At 24.0% G+C, this 11,785-nt stretch overlaps 1 protein-coding gene across 1 annotated transcript in view; it reads right to left on the reverse strand.

Moving 5' to 3' along the window:
* The window catches only part of LOC114130703 (uncharacterized), a 28,547-nt gene extending 17,113 nt beyond the window's left edge, over positions 1 to 11,434 (reverse strand). The window contains exon 1 of the mRNA XM_027995732.2: positions 11,177 to 11,434. The gene's annotated coding sequence lies outside the window, so the exon portion shown is untranslated. The remainder of the gene's footprint in view (positions 1 to 11,176) is intronic.
* Between the last annotated feature and the right edge of the window lie 351 nt (positions 11,435 to 11,785).

An 11,785-nucleotide genomic window follows, 5' to 3' on the forward strand; every position in this document is an offset into this window, starting at 1 on the left:
TACTTTAGTCAAATATTATTTTTATCTTTAGGCTTTTGAATTTTTAATTAAATGTCTCAAAAGTCGTTAAATTAAGTTTTACTTTTCTATAGATTTAAGTTTAGTAGGTTTTAAATGAATAACAGCTTAAAATTAAATAAATACGAGTAATATTATGTTGGTAAGTACTCAAAAAATAATTATATTCCGTTCGGCACAAATAAGTAATAACAATATAAACACTAATGTCTAATAAACAGCTACATTAAAAACACATATTATTTATATTATGTAACATAGGTAAATAGGTTTATAAGAATGCCTCAAGAGGATTCATAATGCATATCTAATGTTACTGTGTTAGTGTTTAAAATGAGTAAGCTAGTATACCTACATTTGAGAACTAAAATTCAAATACAGGATAAAATGGATAAGGCATTGAAAGAACTTGGTCATACCAAAAGTTAAAAACATAGGACTTAAACTTCTTAAGTATAGATACCAAGTGCAAGTTCAAGTACAACTTCTAACTAATTATTAAATAAAATAAATATACTCGTATATTTAAAAATGTATTATTACCTCTTAAAAATGTTCTCACATAATTTTTTGTTTTTATACTTTATAATTATTTACAGTCATCAACTTCTATATTTGATTGTTTCGATTGTACTCAAACACATATTAACTTCTAACAATTAGCCTTATAAGTACGGAAATACAACAAATATAAGTATACATTTCTATCTAACCAATTAAAGTTTGATTACATGCGAATGTTAATTTTTGTTGCGACTTTTAATAACTTTTAATTTGCCGATAATAAACAGATAATAGTGAATAATATTGTGTTTGTACTTACAATTATTAGTTTATTTTTCAAATTTTTAATATTTGTTTCATATTTATAATTTTTATTTTAATGACATTTTTCAAATTTCGTAAATAATATATAACAATAATAATAATAATAAATATTACCTATAACATTGTTATTCGTTATAATTTATAATACAAAATCTTTAATAATTATTAATTAAATTTTACGTCAATTACTCAATTAATGCATTTAAAACCTCCGTGATATTAAATAACAGTTGTACCAATATATTTCAGAATTTAAACATCTTAATATACTTTTCCCAATTTTTAACATTAGCCATTTGGTTATGTTGTGTTAATTGTAATAATCTTTATAATCACTAAGCGGAATCTGAAATATTAATTTTTTTAACAGAAAGTTTACTGAGTTTGGGTATAAAGATAGAGTAATGCACTCGTCTTATGTATCATATACTTATAACACGTGTAAGTAAAATATCTAGTTTCAAGAAGCATATATTTTAAGGCATCTGAAGATAATATAGTAAAACCTCAATTAACCGTCTATAACGAAACCAAGAAAGTAATGTATAATTGAATAAGACTGGTAAAAGAGAAGTATTAATTTTAAATTTATGATTTTTTTTTGTATTAATTTTAACATTATACGTGTTAATGTGCAATGTTCATGATAAAATAATTTTATCGAATTCCGGGCTCTTTTCATTTATTAATTTTTATTTTTTAAATTACTCGAAAAATCGTCTTCATTTTGTTTTTCGCATCAATCAATACATTTTATTTATAGGTAGTACGGGCATGAAATATTTTATTTATAATTCACGATACCATTATGACGATGCGGTAGACGTATAACAGGAGTTGGTAGATGAGAGAGGAACAGATAATCGAGATATTAGTCGTTTTACTGTAATATATATTTATAATTTATACTTTATACCCAAGAAATCATTTTTAAGAAATTAAATAAATTTTTTTTTTTAATATGGTCAAAAGAAAGTTAGTAATTATCAACAAGTAAACGTCTATAGTAGAGTAGGTCTTATAAATTATAAAGTTATAACATAATATTTTTCTACATAGTATCTTTTTAGCATATCATATGTATTAATGTAGATATTAATTATTTATTTAAATTATTCAACGGGCATAAACTCATTAATTCATTTAAGTATTTAACAAAATATTACATATTTATTGACTTATGGAAATTAATAGACGTATTGATGATAGTATAAATACAACTAACAAAAAGACAAGAAAAAAAAATATCATATGAAAACAAAATATAAAATAGGTATGTATATGTCATGTTTTAAAAATAACATTGTTTTAGCTTTAAAGATTTGGTGAGATAGAACAAAAAAAATCTAAGATTGGAAAGTTTATTCGAGTTTAAAAGAACTCTTGAGAAAAAATGAATTATAATCACAATTTGTTTTAAATTTAGGTATACTATATAAAAAAATCAAAGTTACTCAATACTCGCGTATTCTACTAAGGATTCTAAATCCAATTAACTTTAAATTAGCTGGGAAGTTGTCAGTTGATATAGTTATTTAAAATATCATAAACATACATTTTATCTATTAAATCATGCCTGATGGTAAGACAATCAAGACCTATATTTTTTTATAGTACCCAACTTTGTAGAATTAAATATATTATGATCGTATATTATTGTTGGTAATCAACATAATTACATTATTACAATATATAAGTGTATAGCGTTATTTAATATGGACAATATGGTTCACTACAGTCTTATTATTGTAACAAATAAATGTCAGGTATTTTATTGTGGTCCTCTACGAAAAATACTAAAGGACCTTGATAAAACGAGATTGGCGAAAGGAACACGACACAGTTGCACGAAGTAACTATAACATTACAAACAAATGGAGTTCATGCAAGTAAAATAGAATGAAAAAAATATAATTCACGTTTTCAGTATCTGAATAAATCATATTACTTGATATTAGCATTATGTTATCAAATATATTATACATATATAAATAATTTCAAGTATTTCAACACAAAAATAAACATAGTACCTATTAAGCAAATAATAATTTTTAAGAATTTGTACAATTTCTTATGTAGTAGGATATATTATATCTGTAAAATTATCTTTAATTTATTCAATGTTTATTTGTGACTAATGATGTCGAACTTAAACGAATTTACTATAACGAATATCTAATTTGAATATAACTGCATTACGGCATTACTGCAGCCAGTTAAAATAATAACACCAAGGACAGTTGAATTGTTGAACAGTTACTGTTCCATTACGATTTACTCTATATTGATAAATTATTTATAAAATTGTATTTTATGTATTATTGCTTTATTTTATTATCATAATCTGCGGGAATAAATAAAGTTTTGCTAAATTCAATGTACGTGTAGAGTGCAATGTGCACTGTAACTGCAATACTATATCATATAGCTAAATTATTTCCACTCCTATATAGGTTGACTAATAATTATCGATAATTAATACACTATATTATAGAGTAGTTGAGTTTTTGATGTAATTGTATGAAGTTTAATTTTTTTTTTTATTACTAATTGTAACATAATATTGACATTAAACTTAATTAATTTATAATTATATAGATTTATGACGAAGAGTGAAATTTTATTTTTATATTAAAAAATAAATTACAATATTTCTATTTGTTTATATTTCATTCACAATTTAAGGCGTATTAAATTATATGTTTTATATGTATAAAAGTTAAATTACTATTTATAGTTTATACATATGTACTTCATTATATTTAATGTTATACGTTAAAATAAGTTTATATCTTGGAAGTTTTATTCCAGTAAATAATAATAATCTACTTACTCATACAATTCTAACTTACTAATGGATTTAATTATATAATAGTCTGTATAGCTATACCATAAATAACGTAATTCAATGTATTAGCTGTAAATAACTTACCTACCTATTATAAAATTTAGTGAAAATATTATGTAGGTATAAGGCGTATAACTACCAAATAATTATTATCTAAAAATATATAACATATGAAAATTTCACTTCACTTTCGTTCCTTAGGGCAACTTAATAGGTGATTATAACTTGTCAAAGAATTAATTGAATGTTTAGATATTATAGAAAAAAACTTGACTTTATTCATAAGTTCAGCGTCTATAGTTTCTCATTTGATATCCAAACAAGAAGATTTTGATAAATATCTTATTTCCGGTTGATTTGAAAATAAAAATTATCTTTATTATATTGTCAGAGGTTAACGTACCGGAAATATTAGTTCACTACCGCTTCTTCTCTACCAATGGCCAGGCTGGTCCACTTTGTATCGCAATTTGGGCTTCGATTTAGAAAAACATATTTTTTCATTCGTTGTAAATTCGGTACACTTGTTTGATTGTGGTAGGATTCAAGTGTTGAGCATTAGTTATATCGTATATAAATTGAGTATTTCTTCATCCTTGGGGAAATGAAATTTAGCGATTTTGGTTTTTTGATTTCTACTTTAGGTGAAAACTCTACAGAATTACCACTTTTTAAAATTAAAAATTGTCGTTTCAAAATATAAAGTACTATATATTATTTTCCTTTACCTAAATATAAAAATATATTTGCATACAAAATTTTTGAAAATACGTAACTTAATTAATGAATCTCAAATGTATTTGCCTTTAATTAAATATTTAGCATTTATTTAATTATTCTTGAAATTGTTTTTAAAAATACAGATATTTGTAATTATATGGCCTATGTTGACACAATTAATGATGATAATAAGAATATTAGACTAGTAAAGTGAGATTAGTATCGACTACGTATTATTATTTACATTATTTACAGTATTCAGTAATGCGATAAAATAGTATGAATTGTTCCGAAAATATAAAAATTAGGTTTATTTAAAAATCGTTGTAATATATATTTTATTTAAAAACTACAATATTTACACTACACTTACAATTTATAGTATTGACCATTGACCAATATTTAAGTACTTACCTAATAAGAGTATAATTTTCAAAACACGGAATGCATTTCCAAAAACATTTAAATATTTGAAAAAAATACTTGCAAAATAAAATTTCTCTATAATGTATACATTATTTTTTATAAGAAACATGTTTATTAATGTTTCACGATAAAAGTTCAGAAGTCAAGTGAATAAAGTTCAAGAACTAAAATTTCTATCTTAAGTCATATACCTCGAGTGAATATATTATATATGAAATAATGATGTATATATACATAAAAAGCTACATTTTTGATAGTCTCAGAGCACGCAATTAATTAAAGGTCAAGTTCAAATACAACTAAAAGAAGGCGGATCATGCAGGCGTAGGAGTACTGTGAAACATTATGGCTTTAGGGAATTGTGATTTATAGGTGTGGACCTAGTAAGTGGTAAGACGCGTGTATAACATGATGCCTTTATTTGTACATTACATTTTTAATAACCATAATAATATACAAAATTAATAAAATGCGTAACTTAAAGAAGGAGTCATTATATTATATTTTATTTATGATAGTACATATAATATTAAATATCCTAATAATTTAAAGTGTATGATATTTTAAATAGTTTAGAATGATTAGAAAAAAGTGATTTATTTATGGTACAGGTACTATAGGTACATTAAATCTATTATAAATTATCATATTTCTTCAATTAAATATTTTTCACATTAAAAATAAATTAATTTACCTACTATTATATTATACCTAATTGTATTATTTTAAATGGCTATTATATATTTTTCACTTTCATTAATTTGTAGTAGATTTTAATATTAGAAAAGTCTATAAAAAGTTTAATTTTTCCACAATTCTGTTTAAAATTTAAACGAAACAAATATAATATAAATGTGCTATAGGCAAATGTTAATTAAATTATATAATACATATTATATGTATTCATTTCATACGTTAATTAAAATTATTGTTGACGAAACAAACAAGAAAGAAATAAAAAACTCTAAATCTTTATAAAAAGAATGAATAATCAAAAAAAGTAATTTAAAATAAAATAATGTCATTTAATGGATTTCATTTTTTTTTTTTTTTTTATGACATGAATTGCGTATTTTTAAATAAATTATTCCTCGCCATATTGTATATAAGTACATAAATACATTTATTGAAAAAGTACTCACCATAAAATACAAACAATAAAATAAATATTGATTATTAATATAGGTATTTAATATTAATTACACGGCTACATAATAAATTATGCCCCCCCTAAAAACCGCCCCTGATTTATACCTATATATATTGTTTGCAGCTCTCGATTCTGCTGCAGAGTTATAGTTATATTAGTTGTAAAATAAAGCATACTCCATAAGATATTTTGATGTTTTACTCTTAGTAATAATATATTAATATCAATTTATTATATGATTATTGATTACCTATAATTACCTATAATTTTTTTAATTTTTATCCAATATCGAAAAAAATAGTATGCACCATATCTACAATACTTATTATCAGATCCTTCAAAAGAATAAAATAAACAATTGTTTTATTAATCCGTTGTTAACCTATTGACATCAATTGATGTGATTTAAAATGCACTAAAGAGGCTAAGGCACCATCACGAATCACGATTATATTTACCACGCGGAAGAAAGTGCGGATGTTCATTCAATGAACGTAACGCGTCGCACGCATAAATCTATTATTGCGGGCGCAGATAATAATATAGAGTATTTTTATTTTTATCGGTGTTAAAAGATTTGCGCTCTTTCTCGACCTCTCTGTAATAATATTATTATGACGAAGAGCCATTAATATTTTGATATATTAACTACGTCTGTAGCATAGACTAAATAATTAATATAACATTATACCTACACCAATAGTACCTTCGTCTGATGTATAATATTATGCATTTCCTCTCGCGCGTGCCACTGACAGATTTTGGAACGCATATTGAATACTTAACATACAAATTATATAGGTAATACGTATTACATGTATGTCTATACACTGTAGGTAGTGTAAGTAATATTACATTTATTGATATATAATATTTTATATAGCCATAAAGGTATAAGGTATTAAGGTATAACTATTTGCAATGGGGACAACGCACTGCATGCGTAGATGATTTTGTAATGGTTAATACGTTTATAATAGTGGTACGTGACGATTTTTTTTTTAGGCTTGAACATTTGGAATTCTAAAACTAGTTAACAGGCGAAAAACTTCGGTTAACATTTGTATGACAGTAATTCATTCTGTACTATTATATTATTATAGTTTTTATATATATATATACCTACATATAATTATATATATTTCCGCAGGACTCTGCAGTATGCGTTTTGATAATGTCAATGGACCGAGAATTCCTCCACTATATCTACGATTTTTTTAGTTTCACAATTTTATACATAAGTTTTGATAAATACGTTTTATAGGTACTATATGTATAATGTTATATATCTATTTATATACAATACATCGATTTGTATAATATGTATATAGTTATTATTATAATATTATATGGTCATCATTTATGGTACGATAAAAATATAGATATGTATTTGCTATTTATATACTATATATTATATGAATTATTTGCTGAAAATGTATACTATTATTGTATTTTTTTTTTCATCAGTTATACGTTTTATTCTCACCTACGTTAAGTATTAGTTAGAAATTAAATACCAAATAATTTAAAAATATTTAGATCCTGAGTGTTGATACCAATTTATTTAAATATTACGTAGAAAACATCAAACAATGATAAATTTACATGCAGTTTACTCGCATTTTTTAATATAAACTATTTTATTATATGTTTAACTCTTATACTCCTTAATCCTCATTAATTTTTAAAGTAGATAGTATTACATTCGATTGCAATGCGTTGATAAAGTTATGCATTTAGTAATTACCAAGTATATAGTTAATAAAAATTTCACTTAAGTTAGAAACTTATAAAATAGTATTTTCATAATATCCAACATTTAACAAAAGTTTAAAAATGTTTACAAAACTTATTATCTGTATCAAAATAACAGTACCTAGTTAAATGTCTTCTCTTAGCGTTGTAGTCACCAGAAAGCATAGATTCAATATACTAGTATATTAATTAATCGATGCTAGAAAGGCAGTAACATATTCATTAATTGATTAATTTATTGATCAATGGTAACTCTTTATAAAAAAAAAAAAATGTGGAATACAAATATAATTAATAGTCTATTATATTATAATTATTTATTTAATTTTTTATTTATTTATTTATTTATGAAAACAACAATTAATAGCCATGCTTATTTCGTAAGCCTTCCCCGTTATTGAGATTTTAACTATATTCAACACCGATTTAAATTCTAGCCTCAACCCTATTGCTTATTTCACCACATGCAGTACACAGATTAATTGTCCACCGAATTTACATCGTATATGATACATAGACAATATGAAGACGGCAATTTCACACATTTAAGTAATGTTCTACAGTAATGTGTACAAATTAGACAATAGAATATAATCGGGTTGACACGTGTAGGGAACACGACCTTCGTGGTTCGTTGCATTTCTAAAAAAAAACAAAAGGGTCTGATATGGTATTTTTTATCATTGATATACGTAATTTAAAAATAATATACGTCTGTTGATCTTTATCCGATGAGCCATATACTTGCCTACTTGTAGCTAGCTATCGCGTATTCATGTGTATAATAAATGGAACTATTATATGCTATTTGATGTTTTCCTTGGTATACAGCCATGACAATAATAATGAGTTTATGATTATATTTTATTTTCATCTTATTCTACAATTGAAACTAATACGCGAAAAATCGAGGTTAGCCGCGAGAGGTTAACGCAGGGAGAGTTTTATTAACCTGTCTCGATCTCGACCTATAATAACGCAGGAGGCGTTAAAACCTATGTAAACGTAAGGAATCACTCCGCCGCCACGGACGGGCTTCACAATAACGTAGTACAACTATTATTATTTATAATTAGTGTAGATAGTATTTCTACGTTTGATTTTTTATTTTCATGGAGCTTTGCTACAAAAATATTTATAATCCTCCAATACTAGAAAGTATAAATTAAAATCAAATGTAGATACATAAAATAAACATAATATACATAGCAACATGTAGGTATGTAAAAATGAGAAAAACGTTTATTAAAAATTACTTATACTAATTTAAAATATTTTTCTTGTGGTTTTTTTTTTTTTTTAATAACGTATATCAATTATAACATTTATATAAACATTATATTGTTTATTTGTTATAGGGATTCTAAAATATTATAAAAATAATCCAGATACTAGTACTGACATTATTATAAAGGACAAAAAAAAATTTGTGACGCTGAAAAACGGAAACGAAAGAAAAAAACATGAAAATTATTAAAAATTTTAAACAAAAAAATAACTTTATTTTTAAATAGCAATTTTTATTTGACAGTTACATAACATTTTTAACCATGAATTTTTATAAAAAGAAAATGTCGATGGCTATAAGCCTATAAATATCACATTTTTTGTACAATTTTCCATTATTATTATTATTTTCTCTCTTTATTGTAATTATATTTTAATTTTTTATCTAAAAAATGATCAAACATTGGTAATATTTCAGATTCATCAGATCTTAATCCTAGTTCATCTACTTCAAGTTTAATTTGTAAGTATTTATAATATATATAATAAAAACAAAAACAATTTTATTTACATAGAACATGTTTTTTTATTATAATAGTAGTTTACATAGTTTATTTATGTACATAATTTGTTGATTTAAAAATATTAAACATATTATTTATTGTTTAGATGAAGTATTATAATTATGTTTACTCCTGGTATCAATTAACTTATAACGGGCAAGTTAATCCCAACTGTATTGTTAAATATTTTATCTGTTTACAGTTTTACTATAATTTTTATTTGTTGGAATTGAAACCATTAAATATTATTGTTAAAAAGTATCATTATTCATTTAAGCAAATAGATATACCTACAAAATATGTTTGTTGAGTTTTAATTTTTTTTTTTTTTTTAATTAATTTATCATGCTCTCACCGCTTTTGTATTTTCTAATTACATTAAAATAGTGACATCGTTTTAGTTGAATTGAAAACAATATTTCTGTTAAGAGAGTTTAATGCAATTTAAAGATTGCTTTCGTATATAAAAAAAATAGCTTTTCTATAGTTGATTTAATCATCAGCTATTAATTGGCAACCGTATCGATTTAAAAAAAAATGTTCACCGAAACAATTATTTTGCTTTATTTAACATAGTTCAAATAATTTAGCTTACATGTTTCTGTAGGAAACTCAATAATTATAAAAATATGCTCTACATTTGGCATTAAATTTGTTATATTCTAATTAATTTTAATACAGTTAAATCGTGATTTGATTGTCTAAGTATATGTATAAAATAAATTATTAGTTCAGGGAAAAAATATATGAAGTCTTATTGCTGAATAAGTATTGTGAGGAATAATAATGGGTAATAATAATTATTGTGGTAAGAAATATTAATCTTTAATGTTTATTTTATTAAATGTATTCAATTCACAAAAAAAAATATTAAATTGTTTTATGTAATCACACGAAATTAGTAGCGCAATGGGTAAACAAATGTATAGAAGCATTTTAAACTTTTTATCTTCTTTCCTTAAATCCTTACACAAATAAATAATTAACACCATTTTTAATTTTTTTTTTTTTTTAGATAGGTATCAATTATCATCATTTTTATTGTAATACATTTGTGACAAAACGCTTAGGAAATGAGAGCTCAGATTATTACAGGGTTAAAATAACTACCTATCATACAATTTAAAAGTAACAACAATGAGGTATTCATTAATCATTATTTAGGCACCTAGCTCTTTTTCTCCGAGACCTTTTTTCGATTTTTCAAGTTTAAAGAGTATTATGAATAAAATATTTTTAAAAAGATCATAATACAATAAATTTGTAAAATTAAAACGTTAACTTCTGAACGTAAATGCGTGGTTTTTTATGCGCTTGTAAAGTTGTAATAGTTATGACAAATATAAATAGACAATAAATGCAAGTGTGGCATCCTGAAAATGTATATTTATTTTTCAATTTGTTATAAATTATCAGCCGACAAGTCGTTAGTCAAAAAATAAGTAAAAAATGGATTTCTATTATTCAGGATTCCGTAAAGTACTTATATACGAGTAAAATAAATGCAAATAAGATTAGTATAGGTAATAATTGTTTTGATTTCTTATAGTCTTTATATTTGAAATCTAATCATTAGTTGCTAATCAGCTGATGCTCTATAGACATTCATTAGTTTTAAATGATAGAAGAAAAAACATTTACCTTTTAAAGTATTTTCCAAATTAAGCACCGGGGGGCGAACTCATAATTGCTAAAATCGTATATTATAGCGAACTAAATACTTTAAGCACAATTATTATTCACTAAAATATTAATGAACGTATTTAGTTACTTATTGAAAAATATAATAAAATTCACTTTGTTTGATTATTAAATAATTATCAAAAATCGATAAATTTAAGTAACACTAACCGCACGTCTACCTACCGGTGGTTTCGGTCGCGATACTGCCGAGGTACGTTTGAGTTAACCGGCTAACGGTAACATCTATAACAACTAACGATTCTTTCACTTTACTCCCACCTTAAGCATGCATTTAGACTTTATTACTGCATGCGGTTTTATGGTTTCTGTTTACAGTTTTTCTATAAAATAAAAAATATCAACTCACCTCACAAGAAGATGTTAGGATATCCGATATAATCATTGACCTGATTTAGCTAAGTGAAATATAAACAATAATAAATAATAAGTTAATAGATTTTTTAATCACATACATTTTTGGATTTATAGAATTATTTTTTTGTAAATATACAATAGCAAATATTACATATTTAAAAATACTTTCAATTGTACTTAAAAAATGTTAAT

The sequence above is a fragment of the Aphis gossypii genome, chromosome 2, assembly GCF_020184175.1.
Source record: "Aphis gossypii isolate Hap1 chromosome 2, ASM2018417v2, whole genome shotgun sequence".
NCBI lineage: Eukaryota > Metazoa > Arthropoda > Insecta > Hemiptera > Aphididae > Aphis > Aphis gossypii.